We start from the raw sequence: 25,162 nt of genomic DNA, 5'->3' as shown, positions 1-25,162 counted from the left end.
AGACCTTCTCGGATAATTTTAATTGTAGCCACCAGAAAAAGGCAGTTTTAGTGCATGATTCTCATTAACAGGACATAGTGAGCTCTCAAATGTCACTGACAGCTTGTGATGTTTTATTTGGGTTCCCTGGGGAAGCCCAGGGATGATATTATATATATATATATATATATATATATATATATATGTATATATTAAACCCTACTAAACAAACAAGGGTTTGGGATTTTTTTTTTCCTGTTTTATCAGGTCATGAAATGGAGAGTAACTTGTGGCTGGGGGTGGGTTTATTGTCCAAGTTACGAGTTCAGGTGAAACAAACAAAGAATTTTGTTTGTTGCTGGAATTTCTGGCACGTTTGACCAAGAAAATGAACTTGCCCATGGTGTCCACACTGAAAGGGGCTCAGAGAGTTATGAGGGAAAATTGTGGGAAACAAACTTCATCCATCCTTTAAGTCACTCCAGAAGTGATTTCTTTTTGATACTCAGGCTGAAACACTTCTCAGTTTGAAAGCAAAACCACTAACAATGACTTTATTTGATGTTTCCAAGGTTTAAAAGTCTATATTTCACCAAAATCATTTGTTCTAATTTCATAAGTGAAGTTTTAAGCAGTGCTAATGAGCCCAATTATTCTCTCTTGGTCAGTAAAGTGCCAGACAGCAACATCCCAATTGGAACTGCTCCTTCCCATCTTCCCAGTTTCCCCCAGAAGTGTTGGCTCCTGAAATTTGGATTTCAGGATCGCTCCCGTGCTGCAGGTTCCCAAAATCACACATTTTATTTAATGCCTGACTCTTTGGTAATTGCTGCTATTCAGTCTCACACCAGCTTGAATGATTTCAGCTTTTAATGTGCCTCATCTCATTCTGAGGCACATCAATCCGGGAGGAGATCGCAGCACCTTGAAATCCTAATGCTTGTCACACTCTTTAATCTCCTCTAAAAGGTCTTGTTCCTTGTGTGCTTAAATCTCTTAATAGCTTTTCCCTCTCCTCAGGTTTTTACTTTTGTGCAACCCGTTCTAGTTAGGCTGGAGTTTGTTTAATTTTCATTTCAGCGAAGAGCAGGAGCAATAATCTAAAAGCCTGGATTATTGCTGTATTAGTTAAAAAAAAGGTAAAAGTGCTTTTTCTAAAAAATTACTTTTTTTTCCTCCCCAAGCATGAAACTCTCTTAAAAATGCATCTGTAGGAATAAAATAAACTTTTTAAAATGTAAAAAACCTGCAAGAACTTACACTTGGTTATGTCTGAGGATCACTTGGAGCACAGCTGGATCTCACAGCTAAATTTCTGACATTTTGGAACAGTGGGGATGATTGACACTGTGCTGCTAAACACCTCTTACAATAATGAGATTATTCTTTCATCCAGACTCCTTTTTATTCTGTTGCCCATTTAGAAATGCTTACCTGGTGCTGTTTTATCTCCTTGCACCATTCCTGCTCTGGCCAGGCTGCTGAGGTTCCTACAATGCACTCACAGTGGGAGGGGATCCTTACAAATTCAGCTACAGCAGAGCTGGTTTTTGCCATTTCCCTCCCAATATTCCAGCACAAATCTAATTCAAAAGGATTGCTCCATGGAGCAAACCTGCAGGGCTCCCCAAACCCCTCTGGAGACCAGCCACACTCCTTGGGACAGAATTTTAAGGCTAAATGAACACCACCTGCACAAGAGCAACAGTTGTTAAAATCATATTTCTCTGGGAAGTTTAAATTATGGTTCTCTGGAAAGCTGCTGTTGTCACATACAGACTTTTTAAATCTTTTACTCATTGCTCAATCCACTCAGGTGTTTCAGATTCATCAGTGTTCGCTCAGACCTTCAGCTATCTCCAGGGCACACAGAAACACCTGTGCCACTCAGTATTAGGTACCTGCTCTGTGATACATAAAAAACCCAAAAATTACATTAAAATGCATAAAATACATTGTATCCCCAATGTGAAAATCTTACACAATCTTTAAAGTTTGGGGCTTTTTTTCCCTATCATTGTTATCCAAAATGCTTAATGATAATTGCCCCCAGTTTTTGAGACAGCTGCAGTTCAGCCTTTATTTGAAGGCAGTGACGCTTGGCGCCTTGAAGAGCTCTCACACAGAGCTTTAGCAGCAGCCAGGGATGGGGCAGGGTTAAAATATTGTCTTGGTTTTTGTTTTTTTTTACTGTATTCTAAACCCTTAAACTCTGAGTTTCCCAGCCTGTGATATCACACACTTCTATCCAAACTCCACACCCACAATCCCAGTTCCACCATTCCATTCTGGAAGCTTCTCCACAGCCTCAGGTCAGTGCAGTGTTCTCATGGGGGTCAGTGCCTGCCAGCACAGAAAGGCTGAAATTCCCAGCACAGAAATCTGAAATTCCCAGCACAGAAAGGCTGAAATTCCCAGCACAGAAAATCTGAAATTCTCAGCACAGAAAATCTGAAATTCGCAGCACAGAAAGTTTCAAATTCTCATCCAGAACTCCAACACATTCCCACTTTGCTCTCCAGGAAAACCTGCCCCTTGTCCCTCCAAAACACAGCACAGGGCTGGTCCTGCACTTCTCCACAGCTCTTCCTGTTTTCTTTCAAAGCTCTGAGGCAAAGGAGATTAAAATCAATACCTGGGGTGTTTATGAAATCTCACCTGGGCAGTGCAGGAATCCCACTCTGCTCCTTCAAAGGTGAGATTTAATTTCTCTGTCAAAATATTTACCCAAAAAAGGATCCTCTGCCAAGGTGTTGGTATCCCATTTTGTGAGAATTTCCATGCAGTGTTTCAGCACGGACAGAGGGGTTTTTTCAAAGAATTCCAGATTGCTTTGGGTTGGAAGGAACTTTAAATCACATCCTGGAAGGCAGGGGCACCTTCCACTATCCCAGGGTGCTCCAAGCTCCATCCAGCCTATCCAGCCTGGCCTTGGACATTCCAGGGATCCAGGGGCAGCCACAGCTTCTCTGGGAATTCCATTCCAGGGCCTCCTCACCATCCCAGCCAGGAATTCCTTCCCAAAATCCCATCCATCCCTGCCCTCTGGCAGTGGGATCCATTCCCTGTGCCCTGTCACTGTCTGCCTGTGTCAAAAATCATTCTCTCATTTTTCTGCAAGCCCTCTTTAAATCCTGAAAGACAAAGACGAGGTCCCGCAGAGCCTTCTCTGCCCGTTTGACCTCCACACACCACTCCTGTAATTAAGACCTCACCAAACAATCAGGAGCAGCTCAACAACCACCTCCACGCTGAGGCTGAGCTCAGGTGACACCTGAACTCCCACATTCTTCCTCCCAAACCCAAAGAAATGCAATTCTGGAGCAAAATTTCTATTTTCTGTCACCAATCTGTCAAAACTGTCAGATTTTGTGAGGAAGGGAAGTTCTGAGTGTTCCATAACCAGGATTTCTCTTCTCCTCTCACTGTTCCAGCAGGAGCAGAGGCAATTCCAGAGCTTTGGGAAGAAGCTGCCAGTGCCCACCCCTGGCAGGGGACAGGAGTGTTTATTCCCCCTGAGTGTGTGGGATTTGAGCAGAGCCACGCTCAGGGGACCAGAGCAGTGTCACGTGTGTCCCCAAGCAGGGCTGGCTGCCAGGACCTGAACCTGTGGTTCCAGAGAGTCTACGTGTCCGTCTGGGAAACCCAACCTGCTGCCTGGGGCATGAAACCATCCCCACTTTAAACCTGCCAGCCTTATTCCTCTGGAATGTCCCTGTGCATGAGTGGAATAGCCAACCCTGCGGGATAAGCACATGGACTGGATGCTTTGCCTAAAATGATCAGAAGTAAAATAACTCTGCTGGCATTTAAATCACCAGAATTCCCTGCAAAGGCAGCCCTGAGAGGAGCAGCACATGGATTATTCCATGTGCTCCCAACCCCATTGCAGGTCACCTGCAATGAAAAAGTTGTCCCATGGACACATGTTGGAGATTTTTTCAGGGATGGCCTAGAAGGCAGCTGTGAGGAGCAGATTCTCACAGCCTGCTTCTGTGAACAGCAGAGGTTCTCAGGTTATTTTTAATTACAGGTAAAAGTGGCAAACATGAAGGCCTTGAGAGCCTTGCACATCAGAGTTCTCAGGCAGCTTTCTCATAACAAGTGGATGTTCTATCTTTGGCTGTTTTGGGAAAGCAAAAATAATTTTGAGAACCCAAATCTTGGTATTGGAAACATAAGGTGGAGTTGGTGTGTTATCTCTGGCCTATTGTGAGCTCAGATTTTGCAATATGCATGAACTTGATTAACACGGTTATAAAAGGTGATTGATTGATCAATAAAGTGGAGTCGATGCTGACCAACGCAAGGTGGGTCGTCTCCCCCCCAACTTCAATACACATGGCCATGATAAACCTGGATGGAATTCCATCTATTCTGTAACAATGAATTGGGAATGTTGCACCCACAGAGCTGCCTGAGCAGAAAAGGAACCATCTCAAACAGCTTTAACAATTGCTAAGTGTTGATTTTTGCCATGATCAATTGTCATGGACAATATTTTATTCATTTTCCCAACTACCAGCTGCTGGTTCCTTTGTTTTTGTTTTTTGTTTTGCTTGGGTCAGGGTTGGGATTGAAAGTGTTCGAGATGTTATTTCATGCTCAGATTCAGATGTTTATTATTTCTTATCAATGTCACAGTCTTACAAGCTGTGAGTTCTATAGCATCTTATTAACAAGCTACAAAATGTCCCTGTATTTATCTCTACATAGTCTTTTGAGGAAAAACTATTTAATTAAGAAATGACACCTAAATTATTTTTACTTTTAATCTAATAACTAATTACTTATGTCTTGTAATGTGGACTTTTCTGCCTAATTACAAAATACTACCCAAACTCATGAAGAAGGTGAAGAAGGACTAGCTACTGTTCTGAAACCTCTTGGTTTTTATATTTTATATTTTTTTAATATATTTTATTTTTATATAATTTTTTTAATATTTATTTCTATATTCTAAAACCTTAAACTCTAAGTTTCTACCATGTGATATTACACACTTTTATTTAAACTACACACTTATAATTTCAGTTCTATTAATTAATTTTGGAAGCTTTCTCTATGGCTTCAGGTCAAATTTAGTGTTTTCTAAACACTAAATTTGAGGGTGAAATTGAGTGTGAATTTGAGAGTGAGGGTTTGTGGCTTTCAGCACAAAAATTTCAAAACTCTTTGTATTTAGGGTTCTAACAACCAAGTGCCTTTAAATATATTTCAATCACTGGTGATTAACAGCTGCAATAACCATAATTGGGTCACTGCAGCTTTAATCCCCACTTTCACACCTAAACCTAAACAACTGAAAATGAAATCAGAAACAAAGCAGCAAAACACACCTTTAATTTCTGCAGCAGCAGCACTGCTCCAACCCTCCAGAGGTAATTACCATCCTTAATAACTCCAGATATGATTGAGGCTTTTAACAAAAGGAATGCTGCCTTGGAAGCCTCTGCCACGACTCAGAGTGTGACTGCTGTGAGGAGTTGTCAGCTGAGGAATAAATGTGCTTTATTCATGATGGGGACGTGAGGGGATGTGCAAACCCTGCCCAGGAGGAGCTGGGAAAGGTGACTTTTGTGACTTTTTGTGAAAGGTGACATTTTTTGATTTTTACAGGGAGGAAGTTGCACAAGAGGCCCCAGGCAAGGCTGAAGGGAAGGATTTGGAGCCACGACCCCAAAATCAACAGGTTTGGCAAGGAGGGTTTGGGTCGGGGTTATTTGTGGGTAGGAATGGGTTTCCTAAACATCGAGCAGCAATGTTTCTAAATATTATTGTTTAAACAACAGCTCTTTCCACATCCAGTGTTGGTGGATGCTGCAACCAGCAATCAAACTATTAACCCACACTTTTGAGGTTGGAATGAGTCAAATCAGGCCCAGTTTATCAGGTAAGATAATTCCATTTTTGTACACTATCAATTCTCACATTTCCTGTTTAATAACTCATGAAACCATTTTTATTTCAGCCATGGGAAAGGCACTGCTGGTGTTGAGTTTGAAAAATCAGGGATGTTAATAAATGCCTGAGATAAAGGAGCTGTTTTGTGAGTTTTCCCCAAAGGATTTTGTGTAACTCAGCACCAGGCTGCTCTTCTGTGTTTAAGACATGGAGCAATCCAAAATCACCCACTCAGAAATGAAACAGCATTGCAAAAAATTACACCAAATTATGTTATTTCCAGACAGTAGCACAGTACACCTGTAAGGATGTGAGCAAAAATTAGGAATATCCACATCTCCAAGTAACAGTCCCAAAAAGAAAATTCCCCTGATCCTGAGAGAGGCTCCGCAAATCGCTTTGTATTTTGAATTTCTAAAGCAAATACCAAAGCAGTGATTATGATCTGCTAATGACTTTTCCACCTACTCCATGAAACTGTTTAACAACCTCGAGCTAAAAGTTTGAACAGAAACAATTCGTTTGCCTGGGATACTTTCTCTGGAATGTTTAAAGACATATTTTTTTTTTTTTCAGGAGGAAGATTATAGCGAATAATAAAAACTCTGAAAATTAACCTTGCAAAACATTCCTGCTGGAAGCTCCTCCTGTAGGATGAGGCTGTGCCAAGGCCGGCGGTGGGGATTGCTCCCAGGGGAGCCATCGGCTGCAGGGCTGGAGCTCCACAATCTCCCCTTGCCCTGCAATGGTGTCCACATGTGTGCAAGGAAAACACAGATGGATTTATGGAGGAGAAGGAATATTGTGCAATTGTTTATGGTGTTACAATGTTTTTCACTTTTTTGTAATATTCCTGACCAGTGCTGCTCGCTGGAATGAAAGCTGTGCCTTGGCTTCTGCCCACCCTCGCCTTCCTGACATTTACATATTTGCAATAATTATTCCTAAATACTACAACAGGTACTGTAGAAAACCCTTTCTTGTTTCTCTCTGTTGTTTAAAAGCCATAATTTTTTTTTAAAATATAAAGGAAGCCTGTGACAAACTAGGAAAGGAACATGTATTTCCTGAATCTCTCAAGCACCGATGGCTTCCAGAAATTCTCTCAAATTCACCTTTTCCATAAGAAGAAAGGAAAGATGTTTGACACACAAAATCCAGGATGACACAACCCTGGAATGATTTGGATTGGAAAGGACCCCAAGGCCCATCCTGCCGTGTGCAGGGACACCTTCCACTGTCCCAGGGACACTCAAGGGATGGCACAAATCTCAGAAATATCAGATGGATCAACATCACAAGTCACCATCCACCAGAAAAAGGGATTGTAAGAATGTGAGGACAGAAGAAAATTAGAGAAGAGGAGGCAGAACAGGCAGAGATAGCAGCAAAGTTGTGCAAGAAGTGAAAACAAAGGACCTCAATGCAGCATTGACTGAGGGGAGAATTCCTCTGGGAATAATCACATTTGTTAAGGAAAGGAAATTCTGACAGAGCTGATTGAATCCATATCCCAGGCAATCTGTATTGTACATACACCAGCTACAGCAGCACACCTCACAATTATGCTGTTCACCCACAGAACGGGGTAAAACTCCATGAAACAAAATCTAATTTTATATTCAAAATCCACAAACCTCAGTGATTGTTGTGCCTTGAGCAAGTGGTCAGTGTGAACTCTCAGAAATTCTCCCAGTCTCACTCTTGCAGCACTCTCTGCTCCACTACAAATTATTAAAAGTGAGCTTGTGACAAATTATTAAAAGTGAGTGTGATTATTAAAAGTGAGCTCAGAAGTTTTCTGTCAGGGGGTTTTTCTTCCAGCGGGGAAACACCAGCAATCACCGAGCTTTTGCACAAAGAGTTGAGCTCAAATCAAGATAGATCTCAACTTTGACACTCAAAAAGTGCAGGGAAACAGATTAGCTGGCAGCTTTTTAAGCAGCTGGCAGGGAATAGCTATAAATTCACTTCTCCCACTGGCTCCCAAGGAAATTTGCTTTCCTGATTACTGGAAAGAGACTCATGGGGGAGGTTGGTGCAATCAGAACATTCTGTGGTGCAGCAGCACTTCAGAGCTTCACAAATCCTTGCGCTGAGATTTAAACCACGTGGACAAACTTTATTGCCTAATTACCCCTTTGAAACTTTGCACGGAGTTGTTTAAAAATAAAGAAATTTAGGTCCCCACATTTATTTGGTCACACCATTCTGGTTTTTAGTAAAATCTTTTCCCCCATTCTCTGTAGCAGCCAAATAGGTGTGGGTTTGCAGTTCCTGGCTGCAAGACACGAGGGCAAATAGTTTCATTTTAACTCACAGCTCATCATTTTAAATTTTGTGTCATTTTAACTCCGCATCCCGGCTATTTCCAAGGAAATAAACAAGGCAGGGAGACGCTGCCACTCCTAATCCCCCTGCTGGTGCCAAGGTCACCGAGGGAACACCGGGTCAGTGCATTAAGTGCTGAGTGCCAGTAATAGCTGCTCTTGCTTGGAGATGTCACTTTGCATTTGTCTGGAGAAGCCAACCCAGGAGTTCAAGCTGCCCTGATGGAGGTGATGGGCAGAGTGTGCCGTTTTTAATCAGTAAATTGGTTTACAGGAGCAAAACTTTCTGTTCAATTGGCTCGCAGCATTAGAGCAATGTGCAAGAAATTTCATTTTGCCTCGGAATTATTCTTGCCTCATGCAGGTTCTTTTTGTATATTCCTAATTCAAATCCAGGCTCTGGGCTTTATCTCAGATGTGAGGTGATAAGAAAACACCACAACTGCAGTTAAACAGGGAAGGTAAGAGCCAGGCTAACCCATCCCTTCTCCAGTTTCCCAAAAAAGGCAGTGCTTATAGCTCCTTTTCCTATGAATATCCAATATAATTCAGATATTTAAATGTCTTGGGCTCCTTTAAATCACAGCATTATTAGAAGGCTTCAAAATATGTCTTAATAAAGTAAATTTTTTGTCTGCTTGGGCGTGTTGGGGATTTTTTTAATCATCCTTGTTGTGCAATGTGGCGAAACATCTGAATTCCCAGCATTTCTTCTGGAGTATTCTCTTCCTGGGGAGGAACATTAGAGGTGAAAGGATGGGAAGAGCTGTAGGATCCCTGCTCACTGTGTGCTCTGAAGGCCTCAGGAGTGCACATGTTGACTATAACCAGATGGCTGCTGAAATATTCCCATCTCCAGCACTGCCAATGCTGCAGTGACTCCTGCTTTTCTCAGCAGTGCCGCTGGCTGCTCTGTGCCCCTGCTTTTGTCGTGTCCCATACAGTGACTTCCAGCCTTTCTGCCCTTCACAAACTCACCCCCACATCCCCAGCTCTGCCCCAATTCCAGCTTTCCCCACACTTGGTTACAAACCTTGTCATGGACACAGTTTTGACTTAATTAAGTCATCCTCTTAATGAGCAAAACCAGCATGGCAATGTCAGGGCTCAAAAATGATCAGCACAGCTTTAAACACAGAATCTTTTATAGCTCAGAGCACATCCTAACAGGGATGTTAGGAGAGTCCTAACAGATTTAATGTGTTTAATAACTTAACTAACACATGGATTTAATAAATAACTGTCTCAGGTTGAAAGGTGTAGCTGGGTGTGTATTTTATTTCCATCTGTCAGAGGTGGGGCAGTTCTCTGCTGTTCATGGGGCAGTTTGCTTTATGTCTCCCACAGCCAATCCTCCCTCAGGAGATCTCTTCTGTTCATGGGCCATTAATTATTCATTATCTTCTGTTCATGGGTCATTAATTATTAATTATCTGCTGTCCATGACCAGTGAGTGTCCCTGCATGGCTGATCCAATTCCATCATCCCATGGGGAGATGCTGTGCCCAGGGGAGGAGCCAAGCATTCCTGCCTGGGTACAATCTGAGCTTTGGGACAGCACAGCAGCCTCTGCCCCCTGCATTCCCACAGGAGCAGCTTTGTGCCCCCTGCATTCCCAGAGGAGCAGCTTTGTGCCCCCTGCATTGCCAGAGGAGCAGCTTTGTGCCCCCTGCATTCCCACAGGAGCAGCTTTGTGCCCCCTGCATTCCCACAGGAGCAGCTTTGTGCCCCCTGCATTCCCACAGGAGCAGCTTTGTGCCCCCTGCACTCCCAGAGGAGCAGCTTTGTGCCCCCTGCATTCCCAGAGGAGCCCAGGCCCATCTCCAGCAGCCCTGGAGCTGCAGAGGAAAACTCCCCCCTTGTGCAGGATCCCTGCTGCAGCAGAGCCACAGCTGGCACTGCAGGAGGGCTGAGCCCCCATGGATGGGGCTGGGACACCGCCCTGACACACAGGGGACAGGGCATGGTCTGACTCTGTCAGCACTTCATTTTCTTTTCTTTTCTTTTTTTTTTTTGTATTATTGCATTTATAATTTTTTAAAATTTTCCTAGTAAAGAGCTATTATTCCTATTCCCATATCTTTGCCTGAGAGCCCCTTAATTTCAAAACTGTAATAATTTGGAGAGAAAGGGTTTACATTTCCCATTTCAGGGGAGGCTCTGCCTTCCTTAGCAGGCTCCTGGATTTCCAAACCCAAAGCAGTAACACTGTAGGGTATGATAGGGTTGTGATGTCCAACATGCAAGGGCAGACCTACAAAGAAACCCCAAAGTTCCACCCTGCTCCATTGCACCCAAATTCGTGCTCCCCACACCTCCTGCACCCCTTCCAGCCAGCCCCACTGCTGGTGCACCTGAGCACCTCCAGATCCATCTCCTCAGCTCTGGGTCTCAGATCCCTCTCCCACTTCCCCTCCTCATTTCCCATCTATTTCAAATTCTTTCCATGCTTCCAGGACCCACACTGGGCAGAAGTTTGGTCGCTTTTGGAGTACAATCACACTGATAAATAATAGTTTGCAAGGTCACAACAGTTTGTCACATCCTGACTGAAGGAATTATTCATTGCAGAGGACAAATTGTGTGTGAGAGCCTCGTTTATCCAACACCAGTTCCATGGGACAATCCATGACAGGTCTCGGCCTCCTCTGGAAGGTGGAAATCCTCCCATTCCAGCCAGTTGAAATTTCTCTGATTGCCCACACCTCCCACAGAAAATACTGGGCAGAAAAGATGAATAGCATTCCAGTTAACAGAGCCCAAAGCTATTAGTAATAAATCCATTCGAACTTTTAATTAAAACCCCGAAACTCATCAGGCAAAATCTACCCCATACAATAAAATAAATTTATAATATCAGTAATAATTAGCAATGCATCCTGTAGGATTAAAAATCATTAAAATAATTACATTTTGAAGTATTTTTAAATAGGTAATAGACTGCTTCAAAGACACTAATAAAATTATATTCAGAACCTGTAGGCTACTGTCCAGGCAGGATATACTCTGAGCGTAGTCTAAAATAATCAACTTTCAAGTAATTAACAAGTAGCAGGCGCTGGATAATTATTTTTAATGATCTTGCCTTCCTTCTTGAAGATAACAAAGATTTGGGGCCCCTTTGAGCAAAATTTGGAGACAGTCACACTTTTTGTGTTGCCCAACATCCCAAAAAGAAACAGGCTCTAAATAAATATTCCATGATTACAGGGGCACACAGATAGTCTGGAGCCCAAAATTCCTATTGAGGAAAACCAAAAGTCAATTCAAATATCAGTTGTCCAGGGTGATAAGAACTGGTTTTACCTGCAATTGCCAAAATTCAAGTTGTGATATAAAAAGGCTCAATGGACTTGGTCAATTTTAGTCTGAAACCACAAGAAAATGGGTCTGCAGGATGAATTCCTGAGCTGGTTGGAAGTTTAGGGGATTTTCCTTGTTCTCTGCTTCCAGGATTTTTGTAGAAAATATGGAAAAGCCTGAAGGAAGGGAAGAGAATGATACAGCTGTCATGAAATAAAAGGTTAGGGGACAGAGCTCCACATTTCCAAAGCATTTCCACTCCATTCTTCTCCTTCCCAACCCTGAGCTGAGCAGGATTTCTGGGAGCTCCTGGGATCTCCACTGCCCCACCCAGCCCCAATCTGCCAAACTGGTTCATAAACAACCCCAGGCAGAGATGGATGGAGCTGCAGGACAGCCCCAGCCTGAAAACTCCCAGTAGGAAACAACTTCCTGGGAAAACGATCAGGTGCAGAGGAGTGGAGGCAGCTTGTCAAAATTAAAGCTTGATTAAAATACGAGGAACAGAACAACATTAAATGGACAAGCTGGACCTTTAGTACAAGCTTAGATGAAGTGATATCACTTTAAAAAGCTCTTTGTACAGCACTAAATCTCCAAATTTTAAAGCCCAGAAGCAATGCTTTACTTTGCCCAAAATAAAGATTTGTCTCAAGATTCAATTTGAGATTGAAAAGGAGATACTGATTTTCAAAATTTCTATTAAAAATTGCAGAATAATGCAACAGCACTGCCAAAACAGCATGATCAAGCATTCTTTGGTGCTTATCAATTATCAATATCCCCTTATCATCTAGATTATCTGGAGGCAGAACACCAGGTGAGATTGGCAGATGTTTGGGGCTGAGGTGCTGACAACAGCTCAAAAATGCACAGCCAGAATCGTCCTCAACAAGGAGAATTTGGGAAATAAAGCACCTGAAAGGCATCAGCAGGTGGCTCCTCATCCCCTGGTTAATGTGATCAATGGAAATTTGCCTTTTCCTGAAAATAGTTGTCTGATTTAACAATTTTTTAAATACCAGAATCATGGAATTGTTTGGGACACTTTCCACTATCCCAGGTTGCTCCAAGCCCAATTTACCTGGCCTTGGACACTTCCAGGGCTCCAGGAGCAGCCCCAGCTTCTCTGGGAACCTGTGCATCACCTTCTAGCTCTTCCTTCCCAATTTTTGGCCAACTGGGCCAAAAACTAATTTTTTTCCACACCATCCACTGGTGTTTCCTGGGTATCCATCCAATACCAGGCTGCACATCCACACAGAGACTGAAAATCACCACGCAGTGCTAATAAGCAGAATGTAAAACAGTCATTAAAGGCAAATGTAATGAACTGTTAAGTCTAGACTATTCCACAAAGACTGGCAATAGGCTGGATTTTGAGCTCTTTTATGATGTGTTCTGGAAGAAAAAGTAACCAACATGAAAATGAAGTCTAAGGGAAAAAAAAAATCCCTCAGAAGATGTTGCAGTTTTAAGGAAGAATGATAAAAAGTGTTTTAAAGAGGAATAAGAGAGAAAGCAAATTGATACAACAATATAACAAAATTTAAAAAAAAAACACACCTAAAAAGAAATTTATCTGAAATTCTTCTTCATGAGAAAAATAAAATAAATAAACCCAGTCATCAAGGTAGTGGTGAAGAGCAGCTCTGTGAGTGAGAACTGAGCTTGGCAGGAAAATAAAACTGAAGTGATACAAACTTGCATATGCTGAGAGCCCAACTGAGAATTGTCATTACCACAAAGATTCAAATTAATGACAGGAGACTCGTGGAAGAATAATAAAAAATTTAAGTGAGCAGGGACAAATGAGAAATCATTAAAACTTTGAAAAAACCTCAGATGTAGGCAGCATAGCTTAACACAACTCTGAAAAATTGGGGGAAAATGAGTCCTGCCTATTCATTTTTCAATGGGATAAATATTAGTGCTGCAACTGCATTTCACTCCCTGGAGTTCTGTCGTTGGCTTTATGGGAAAATGACTTGACTTAGAAGCAGGAAGGGAAAAATTTAAGGTACAAGCAGAAAGCAGCTTCAAGTTTGACTTGTTAAATCAGTTGGCAGTGGGGTGTTTTAACCTGAAAAAGGCAATGTAAAAGGAATTGTGGAGTTCCAGCCAGCCTGGAAATCAGCCTGGCAAAGCCATGGCAGGTGCAGTCCTGCCCTGTCAGCTGGGCTCAGTGCTCTCAGCAAACCTCTGGGGCTGGGAAATCCTCCAGTTCTCTGCAATAAAGTTCAATGGATTACACTTGAATAGATTAAATAGATTCAATTTTTTTTTCTTTTCAATTTTCCCCAAAGTTCAATAGACTGTCCAAAGCCAAAGCTGGTACCAGCACTAATTCTAAAAATTATCCCAGACCATCACAAGCTCTGTGTCCTTGTCCATCTCTTCTCTGTACCCCTCTGGCTCTGGGTTCAAGTTGTTTCCATCTCCTCCTGCTTTGCCTGGTTGGGATTGAGCTGGAATGAGACAGCAGCACTCTTACTCACACTACACACTTGTAATCTCAGTGTTATTTTTCCATTTTGGAAGCTTTCTCTACAGCCTCAGGTCAAATCTAATATTCTCTTGTGGGTCTGTGCCTTTCAGAACAGAAAGTTCTCAGCATCCAGGGTTCTGGGCCAAACTGATGGAAACTTGTGGGCTCTGCAGAGAGCTCTGTAAGATCCCAGCCTTTTGTTGGGACATCACAGCAGAGAATCACAGAATCGTTGGAACAGAACTCCAAGGTCATGGAGTCCAAGGGGTGACAATGCCCACAGAGCACTGAGTGCCAGATCCTGTCATTCCTTTAGAACTCATGGTGCAAGGGAATATTGACCAAATTCCTGTCCCTATTACTCCTTTTCAACAGAGAGTCTCATTTAGAAAGTGATGTATCTGTGATGATGCTGGGTATCAATGTGCTGTCACCCCAAAATGAGCAGCAGAGCCCTCCTCAAGCCGCAGTCCCTGATTGCAATGTTCAGAGATCTCACAGGAGCACCTCCCAAAATCCAGCCTGGACACCACTGCAATGGTCCAGAGATGGAAAGTGTCCCCTGGCCCCCAGAGGATGTGAGCAGAGGGAAAGCAGCACTGCAGGGGCAAACTGGGCACAACTGGGCCCAACTGGGAGCTCTGGAGGGGCCTCAAGGATTCAGGCCCAAAGCTGGAAGTGTTCCCCTGACAAACACAGCCTGGGCCCAAAGGTGGAAATGACAAACACAGCCTAGGCCCGAAGCTGGAAGTGTTTCCTTAACAAACACAGCCTGGGCCCAAAGGTGGAAATTACAAACACAGCCTAGGCCCAAAGGTGGAATGTTCTCCTGACAAACACAGCCTGGGCCCAAAGCTGGAAATGAGAAACACAGCCTAGGCCCAAAGCTGGAAATGACAAACACAGCCTAGGCCCGAAGCTGGAATGTTCCCCTGACAAACACAGCCTGGGCCCAAAGGTAGAATGTTCCCCTGACAAACACAGCCTAGGCCCAAAGGTTGAATGTTCCCCTGACAAACACAGCCTGGGCCCAAAGCTGGAATGTTCCCCTGACAAACACAGCCTAGGCCCGAAGCTGGAATGTTCCCCTGACAAACACAGCCTGGGCCCAAAGGTTGAATGTTCCCCTGACAAACACAGCCTGGGCCCAAAGGTGGAAGTGTTCCCCTAAGAAACACGGCCTGGGCCCAAAGCTGGAAATTACAAACACAGCCTAGGCCCAAAGCTGGAATGTTCCCCTGACAAACACAGCCTGGGCCCAAAGGTGGAAGTGTTCCCCTAACAAACACAGCCTAGGCCCAAAGCTGGAAGTGACAAACACAGCCTAGGCCTGGAGCTGGAATGTTCCCCTGACAAACACAGCCTAGGCCCAAAGCTGGAAGTGACAAACACAGCCTAGGTCCAAAGCTGGAAGTGACAAACACAGCCAGAGCTCAGCCCTGCAGAGCTGTCACCATGTGCAGAGCTCCAAGATCTTTCCTGAAGCCCAGTAATTCCTGTACCCAGCCACTCCTGCCCTTGGATCAAGTCTGGCTACTTGAGGGGCTGGAGAAAAACAGGCAGTAATCGAGCTCAGGCTGGGATTTTTGCACTTAAAGCAGAATTATATGGACTTACATCACCTCTGCACCTGAAGCAGGCTCATATTTACCAGGGTGGTGTGAAAGACCCCTGGCCATCTGGGATTTTTATTGAAAGAAGAGCCCAAGGCTAAGAAGCAGCTAATACTTGCTGCAGCAGCTGTGCTCTGTCTCCAAGGAGAATTATGGGGCAGGCCCTGCATGCGTGGCATTGCTCTGGGAGGAGCTGATTAGACACACTTTGCTGAGGAGAAAAATGCTCTCCATCAAATAAACAGTTGGAGAAGGCAATTCTGGATGCATCCTCACACGTTTTCTTCTGTAGCACATACAGGGTGATTCCAGAAACTCCTTTGTTGGTTTTTGTAGAAGTAATTAATTCTGGCTATGGAATAGGCAGCGCAGCTAATTACAGATGGAAAGTATCTATAAAATGAATTAAAATTCACAGGCATACTTTGCTGAAGGAGTTGACCATTTATTTTTAATGCTTTTAGGAGCATCTATATTTGCAATGAGGAGCATAACAGCATCCAGCAAAAACTTCTCTTTTGAAGAATGTAATTTTAAAAAGTGAAATACTCAGTGTGAGTGCATTTAAGATGTTATCTTACACGTTCTCAAGCGACTCCTGACACATATGGTACAAATTCTGTTTTCTTTGAAGTCATAAGCTGACTGTGACACTGGAAATATACTGAGGATTTAGTTAAATTCTGCCTCTACCTACATAAAGTTGTAGAAAATACCAATTACTTCTGAATTTTGTTAATTATTTATATCTATCTAAGCTGTCTGAACTGAAAATAAATAAATTCTGTTGCTGGAATACAATTCTCAATTTCTGCAGTCACAATTAACTCCTGCACAAATACTGCAGCTGTAAAATTGTGTTACACCCTTTGTGATACATCTAAAAACCCCAATTATTGAATGTCTGACACAATCCCCACATTCTGAATTTCTCTAATGCACCAACCCTTGTTCTGATGTAACATTTTAAACACCTGTAAAACTCAATGAATAGACCCCATATATTGTGCATAAATCCTCATTCCTTTATGTTTATAGAAAGAGAAGGTTTTTCTGGATTGATTCTCCAAGTTTTTGGGAACTGCTCTAACAGACAGATCCCAGCATGGAAGAATTAAGGGTGCCAAGGTTTATTGTTTTAATCCCAACAGAAATGATAAAAATAATAGCAATTCTCATTTATATCATTCCTTTGTACATGAGGGTGCCTGGTGCTTACAAATTACCTTGGATGGTAGTTTTTGTTCATGTGGGACTTTTCTAAAACTGAAGAATGAACAAATGGGAACAAACAACCTGCAATAAACAAGTGGCCATTCTTTTCTTCCAAAGATTTTATACATCAGTGGCTTGAAATAATATGGATGCTATTTCCAGCCACTTAAAAATAACTCCTAGTGCAGGATTTTGTTGTTACTATTGAGGGTGGGAGCAAGAATAGCTTTCCAAAAGAATATTTGGCATAGGAGCAGGGTGCTATTTTTTTTTTTAATAAAAGATCTCATGACACAAAGGCATCCGAGACTCAAGGACATGGAAATCCAGCTGGAGCCCTCACATGAAAAATGCACCTTATATCCCCCAAAATTCTTGATTTGTAAAGAATCATTACAAAAAATGATGTGGGATTGGAAATATTAAATGGACTGCAAGAAGTTGATTTATGGCAGCAAATAAAAACATACTCATAGGCTATTAACACACTACTCAGTGTAGTGTTTACTACACGAGTGTAAATAAATTTCTTCCAGTAGGTCTTTATTGGGACCTGCCAGTCTATTTCCACTTGAGACTCAGCTGGTTAGATCCTGACCTGGTGCAAAATAAAATCATTGACAGGATTTCTTTATAGTGAACTTAAGAATTAAAAATAAACCAAACTGCGCTGGCATTAATTCCTTTGTTGATGATTAATTAAGAAGTGCTTTCTGCCACTCTTCATTCTCGGGCAGCACTTGATTCTTCCCAGGAATGTCAGCAAGTGCCTGCTGAGCCCTCTGATCCCCCCCAAAGCTGAAAGTGTTGGGCAGGGTTTCCAGGATGCCTGCAGGGACCCTGGGCTCAGCAGCACCCAGCAGTGGCTCTGTGAGGACAGCCTGGCTTAAAAAAGAGCCCCAAAGAAATAGGAAACTGCAGCAAACCCCAAAAGGCTGCAATGACCTCACCCCGCATTTCAGGAGCCTCTGCACGAGCAGCAAAGAGAATATTGGGACTATTTTGGCCCCAGCTATGCACGGGGGGTTGGTTTGCTGTCTGCAGGGAAAACTGGGCTGTGGGAATGGCTTTGGAGCGAGCCAGTGCCACAAGGAGCAGCTACAGAGCTCAGGGGGCTCAGGGAGCTGGGACAGGAGCAGGAGAACTTCCCAAAATCCAGCCTGGAGACCATTGCAATGGGTCAGAGATCCCACAGAACCTCCCAAAATCCAGCCTGGAGACCATTGCAATGGGTCAGAGATCCCACAGAACCTCCCAAAATCCAGCCTGGAGACCATTGCAATGGTCCAGAGATCTCACAGAGGCACCTCCCAAAATCCAACCTGGAGACCCAATCTGGAGACCATTGCAATGGGTCAGAGATCCCACAGGAGCATCTCCTAAAATCCCACCTGGAGAGACCATTGCAATGGCTGAGAGATCTCACAGGAGCACCTCCCAAAATCCAGCCTGGAGATCATTGCAATGGTTCAGAGATCCCACAGAAGAACCTCACCTTGAGATCATTGCAATGGTTCAGAGATCTCAGAGGACACCCTCCTAAAATCCAGCCTGGAGACCATTGCAATGGGTCAGAGATCTCACACGAGAACCTCCCAAAATCTCACCTAGAGATCACTGCAATGGGTCAGAGATCCCACAGGAGCATCTCCTAAAATCCCACCTGGAGAGACCATTGCAATGGTTCAGAGATCCCACAGGAGCACCTCTCAAAATCCAGCCTGGAAATCACTGCAGTGGTTCAGAGATCTCACAGAAGCACCTCCCAAAATCCAACCTGGAGACCCAACCTGGAGACCATTGCAATGGGTCAGAGATCCCACAGAAGAACCTCACCTTGAGATCATTGCAATGGTTCAGATATCTCACAGGAGAAACTCCCAAAATCCAGCCTGGCAACCATTGCAATGGGTAAGAGATCTCAGAGGAGAACCTCCCAAAATCTCACCTGGAGATTGCTGCAATGGTTCAGAGACCCCTCAGGTACACCTCCCAAAATCCCACCTGGAGACCATTGCAATGGTCCAGAGATCTCACAGGAGAACCTCCAACAATCTCACCTGGAGATCATTGTACAAAACCACTGAAAGGTTTAAAATGCAACAAAGCAGCTCTGGCTGCGGTTCAGTCTGGCTGCAGTTCCCCACTCTGCCCCATACACACCCATTTGTTATTTCAGTCCATCACCAGGTACCATTTCTCAGTGAATTCCTGCATTCTCCAGCTACATTTCAGCACCAAAACTGTGAAATGTTCAATTTGTACCTGTGCTGGGAACCAGCTGAGTGGGGTTGGTGGAGCTGAGTGGGATGGAGGCAGGAAAGAAACACTTGCATTGCTCTGTCAGGGTGAATCCCACTGGAACTCTGACTCAGGGGGCTCCAAGGTGGAATCATGGAATTGTTAAGTTTGGGAAACACCTGTGAGATCAACTCCAACCACCACCAGTCCACCACAATCCATGTCCCCAAGTGCCACATCTGGACATTTTCTACCACTTCCAGGGATGGGGACTCCACCGTTTCCCTGAGCTGTTCCAGTGTTTAGAGCCCTTTCCTTGAAGGATTTTTTCCTAATATCCAATTTAAACCTTTCCTGACACAATTTGAGGCCATTTCCTCAATTACTATCATTGGAAAATTTTACTTTGGAAAAACAAATTGCTTTGGAAACAAAACTGATGCTGTGGATTTTGATTTTTTTATAGCAAAAGACAGCTCTTGACTTCATATTCTATTCTTAAACCTCATTTAATAATCCAGAATATTTATGTTATTAAATAGTTATTCATAACAATTATGCTGACTCTCAATGATTCAAAGATATTTTCTTATTTAACCATTTGCATTCTGTATCACATAATTATCAATTTTAGTGATTCTAAATATCTCATTAAAAAACAACTGGACAGAAATTGCATGGAAGAGAACATAAATTACATCAACTGATAGAATTCAGACAGAAGAGACAAAGTTTGGGGCCCTTCCTCAAGAGTAAAAGTGCCACAGAACTTTTTATAGTGCCACAAGTGTGTTTTTCTGATTTATGGTATTTAAGATGAGATTTTGAACTGTAAATGTTGATAACTCGCTTGTCAGGTATGACAATATCTGGTGTAAAGAGATAAAAGGGGAGGGCAAAACTGGGATCTCACTGTGATTAGTAAAGTACTACAGGGAGCAAACCCCTAGCAGATGGAAAAGTTCCTGTGCTAAGATGTTTGGAAATAACAAAAAAAGTGGACAGGCAGGAAAATTGAAATTCAGATCTCCTAGCTTTGAATTCAAAATTGTATCAATGGACCTGGACTGATTATTCAGACACAGCAGACAAAAATCACTTAGCAGGGAAGAGAATCCACTGCAACATTCCTGCAGCAGCCTTTGGAATCTTTTCTCCATTGTGGTGGTTTGACCAGGAAGGAGTGGGAATTCTGGGAAGCTGTGGTCAAACCAATGAAGGTTTTGGGTTTGAGACTGGCACCCGGTGTAGCCAGTGGGGTTTGGACACACCTCCGAGAATACACAGGGGTTAAAAAGCAGGGCACTGCCCTTGGCACTCTCTCTTGGGACGTCGCGGCGACGAGGTCAGATCACCCTCCCCTGTCCAGTCGCTGCTGCTGGGCGGGGGAGGGGCAGCCATGCGGTAGGCCCTGGGCCTGGACAGAGATGGGAGGTGAGGGGGCTTCGAGGATGGAAGGGTGGAAGATCCCAGGGAGTCAGCCCTCGGGCAGCCATTCCCCCCCCAGGAGAGAGAGAGAGAGAGAGAGAGAGCCGGCGACACCGAATGTGATAGCAGCCGGCCCAGGAGGAGAAGGGGGGAGGAAGAGTGCCCGGCCGGAGCGGCAGCGTGTGGGCAGCGTGTGTGGGAGTGCCGCTCCGGGACAGACAGAGACTGAGAGTTTTAACCCCTTTCTTTCATGATTGGGGCCTTGCAAAAATGCTAATCCTCCTCGAAGCTGAATAAGAAGGGAGATAAGAGATGAGATGAGACAAGGACCTGGCCCGAAGAACATGGAGATGATTGAATGGGGAGAGATGATTTGGAGTGGCCTTTTGGCTGGACTTTTCTTGTGGCCATGGACTCAGTTGTTCCTGTGACACAGAGACTGCACTTAGGGGGAAGCAGTGGCTCAAAACAAGGAGGGTTCATCGTGAGGACCCCCCGGCCCCAGGGGGTTGGAAAAATATGGGGGGGACAGATGTCCCAAAGCAGAGACTGTGCCTTTTTGGAGTGAGACAAGGCATCCTTGAAAGACAACCCTAAAAGCAGCTCTGGTCCATGCGTCAGTGGTGAGAGCACTGGGCATGGAAGGAAGATGTCACAAGCGGCAAAAGGACTTTTTCCGGGCGGTGCCGAAGTGACAGGAAAGCACACGAGGTTTCAGTGTGTTTCCAGGGGAAGCCTATGGAACAAGAAGGACTCCTTTCCTCTTCATGAACTGCAGTTTGAGTATACTAAAGTGTGGGGCCAAGGCTGGGCAGTTGGTGATTTGGGAGAATGTATCAGATTGAGAAAGTCAGGTAGTGGGGAGGGGGAAAGTGGTTTTTGTAAGGTTTTCAATTTTTTTTTTCTTTTCCTTATGGTCTTTCCCTATTTTCCTGTAGTTTAGGTAATAAAGTGTTCTTTATGTTTAAGTTGGAGCCTGTTTTGCTTATTCCTGGTCACATCTCACAGCAGACACCAGGGTGAGGCATTTTCATGGGGGGCACTGGCTCTGTGCCAGGCTCAAACCATGACATCCATGGACCAAAAAAAATTCAGTTTCAAGAGCTCATGAGAAAGACAGTGGGCCACTATTCTATTTTCTTAAGTTTTAGAATAATGAGCCTTAATTTCTTGCCTAGAAGCAAAGAAAGGGAATTTTTATGGCAAATCATTTGATGTAATTCTGTATGAAAAAAGCAGGTTTTTCATTGAATTTGGGTTGGCAGCAGAAGCCCAGGGATATATCAAAACCTCTCCTCAAAAGCAGGGATTTCAATCCTGATTTATAGGATTCCTCAAGGCACAAAGCCTTGATAATTTTTTTTTTTTTAATATCCCAAAAAATGGAGAATTCTTGTGAAATACATGTGACAGAGTGTGTGGACACAGCAAAAACGAGTTCAGCCACCACCCTTAACCTACAAGGCTCAGACACAAGAAAGAAATTAGGACATGAAGCAAATGTTTCTGTCAATCCATCCCCAGGATGGATCCTGAAGGATATCAATATCAGCAACAGAAATACATAAAGAAACAGAAAAAATAATGAATTTGCTACAAATTTTAAACAAAACTGGGGGTTTTTTTGTGTAATTTTTAATAATCAGGGGATGTAGAGAGCTATGGATTGCTAAACTCTCACCAGCCAACAAGGGCAGATTTCAGCATTAATGGATGGAGAGAAAGGATTCCTCAGTAATTTCAGGGGCAGCAGAACCTCAGCTTGAACTGTCACCCAACCTCTGCTCTCAGTGCTGAACTTCAGCACCCCCAGAGCGAGTCAGAGTTGGCACAACCAGGAAAACCCTCAGGATGAAAAGGAGTGGACAAGTCATCCCCAGCACCACGAGTGCTCCAGGGCTGGAACTGCAAGGAAGAATTCCCTCTTGCTGAAAAAACAAAGGATGCCTGTGGAACATTTGGCTCCCCATCCCAGCTCTCCCTCCACCTGTTATCTCTGTTATTTTTGGCAGCAGTGCTGGGGGGGTCCGGTTGAAGTGTGGATTTCACTGCTCAACCTGTTGGCAAATTCCATCAAGGGGGGTTTCTCCATGCCTGGTGTCATGGGCAGGGAAGTGCAATCCACAAGGAAACAGGAAAATCAGAGGTGTGAGCCCCTGTGGAGGCATTCCCACCCAGGATAATGTGGAACTGGGAGAAGGAATTATGGAGTGCTCTTTGTGTCTCTCCTAGTTTGCTGCTGCTGCTCTGGGGTCATTTCCCTTTGGACGCTGTTAAGATGGCTTAAAATGAGAATAAAACCCCTGAGCTGAAGACCAAGGTAGATTTTTTTTGCGCTGTGGACTGATATCAACAAAATTCCATTTCTAAATGGTTCTAGTGATGCCAGCAAAGGGAAGCCATGAAGTGAATGTGGCCCTGACAAAATCCCTAATTGGGGCTGAATAATGTTCATCACCTCATTCTCCTGGCTGGGGATGGCACCAAGGCCTGTAACACCTCCAGCTCCTGCAATCAGCCCTTTAGCATCTTCCTGAGCAGGAGTCTGTACCCTGAGCAGTGGTTTTGTGTGTGTGTTCAGGGTTTTTGTTTCACTTCAATAGCCACTGATGGTGATTTAAAAATCTATTCATGCTTTTGGCCTCCGCAATCTCCTGCGGCAGCGCATTCCAAAATTTAATTCCCTGCTATTTAAGAACACTCCACGTTTGCATACTGCCTGGTTCTTGTGTATGAAAAAGGATGAAAAATGATGTTCTGTGCACCTTTCCCACACTATTCATGAATTCAGAGGCTCCCCCCATAACTCTGCATTTCGTGTTCTCGCTGCAGAGTGGAAAAATCCTAAAGAATTCAATCTCTCCTCACAGAGCAGTTGCTCCATAATTTTGATCACTGTGTGTGCTCTCTGTGACATCTCAAGTTACTGTCTGAGCTTTGCAAGACCACGGGGCTGGTTTAAATAAACCACAGCTTTGCTGGAAGTCAGAGTTAGAGTCAAAAAGCAAATTATAATCACAGCTAAAAACATGGTTAAAAGATGTCCCTTTTGTAAATACAGGGCAAAGGCAACACAAGTGACTAACAGTGCTGTCATGTGAAATGTTGGTCCAAAGGTCTCTCATAAAATAGTCTAAGTATGGTATATAAAGTCATAAAAATATTCTGTCTCACACATGAGAAGGATGCTGCCCTATCTGTAACTAGGGAAAAGCAGCAGCTCCAGACAGGTAAACTCTGGGCAGTGGGAGGGTACAAATTCCCAGTGGAGAAATGCCCCAGGGAGCACAGGGGGCAGTAAATCAACCCCTGGGCTAAGGAGATCTCAGACAGGCAAAAAGCAGCAAGCTGGAACAGCTGGGCCCCAGGAAATGCAGAACAAATGCATTTGCCACCTCCTGACTCCAGGGATCCCAATGCCTCTGGAGAGAACAGCAGGGCCAAGCAGGGAAATTGGGAATTGTAATTGGATTTGCTAAACAAGTTAGAGACATCCAAATTGCTGCTTCATTTCAGTGCTAAATGTGTTTTGCTCAGAGACTGAAATCTACAGAACTCTGAACTGGGCTGTGTTTCACACAGGTGTCCCAGACCTGGCACTGAGCATTCCCAGGAAAACCCATAGGATTTCCCTCTCCATACTTTTATTTACCCCAAAGCACAGAGGGACACCCTAGACTCTGATGGGTCCTGGTTTTGTGTGACACAGAGAGCAGGGCAGGTGCTCTGAGGAACTCAAACCAGCCCCAAATAAACTTTTATTTAGCCCAAAACATAGAGTGCAGCTCATGGGGACACCCCCGACTGTGATGGGTCCTGGTTCTGTGTGACACAGAGAGCAGGGCAGGTCCTTAAGGGTGTGCAGCTGCTCAGAGGAACCCAAACCAGCCTCAAATAAACTTTTATTTACCCCAAAGCTCAGAGTGCATCTCCCAGACTCTAATGGATCCTGTTTTTGTGTGACACAGAGAGCAGGGCAGGTCCTTAAGGGTGTGCAGCTGCTCAGAGGAACCCAAACCAGCCTCAAATAAACTTTTATTTACCCCAAAGCTCAGAGTGCAGCTCCCAGACTCCGATGGGTCCTGGTTTTGTGTGACACAGAGAGTAGGGCAGGTGCTCTGAGGAACTCAAACCAGCCCCAAATAAACTTTTATTTACCCCAAAGCACAGAGTCCAGCTCATGGGGACACCCCAGACTCTGATGAGGACCTGGTTCTGTGTGACACAGAGAGTAGGGCAGGTCCTTAATGCTGTGTAGCTGCTCTGAGGAACCCAAACCAGCCCCAAATAAACTTTTATTTACCCCAAAGCACAGAGTGAGCTCAGAGGGACACTCTGATGGATCCTTTTGTGTGGACAGATCCATCCTCTGATGGATGCTTTTGTGTGACACAGAGAGCAGGACAGGTCCTTAACGCTGTGTAGCTGCTTAGAGGAACACAAACCAGCCCCAAGTAAACTTTTATTTACCCCAAAGCACAGAGTGAGCTCAGAGGGACACTGATGGATGCTTTTGTGTGACACAGAGAGCAGGGCAGGTCCTTAACGCTGTGTAGCTGCTCTGAGGAACCCAAACCAGCCCCAGAGAAGCAACAGGACCCCGATGCAGCCACGGAAAAGGTGCCCAGGCACAGGGAAAAGGGGGAATCGCCATCTCTGGA

The sequence above is a fragment of the Zonotrichia albicollis genome, chromosome 10 (assembly GCF_047830755.1).
Source record: "Zonotrichia albicollis isolate bZonAlb1 chromosome 10, bZonAlb1.hap1, whole genome shotgun sequence".
Classification (NCBI taxonomy): Eukaryota; Metazoa; Chordata; class Aves; order Passeriformes; family Passerellidae; genus Zonotrichia; species Zonotrichia albicollis.
Note: the sequence above shows the minus strand (reverse complement) of the source record.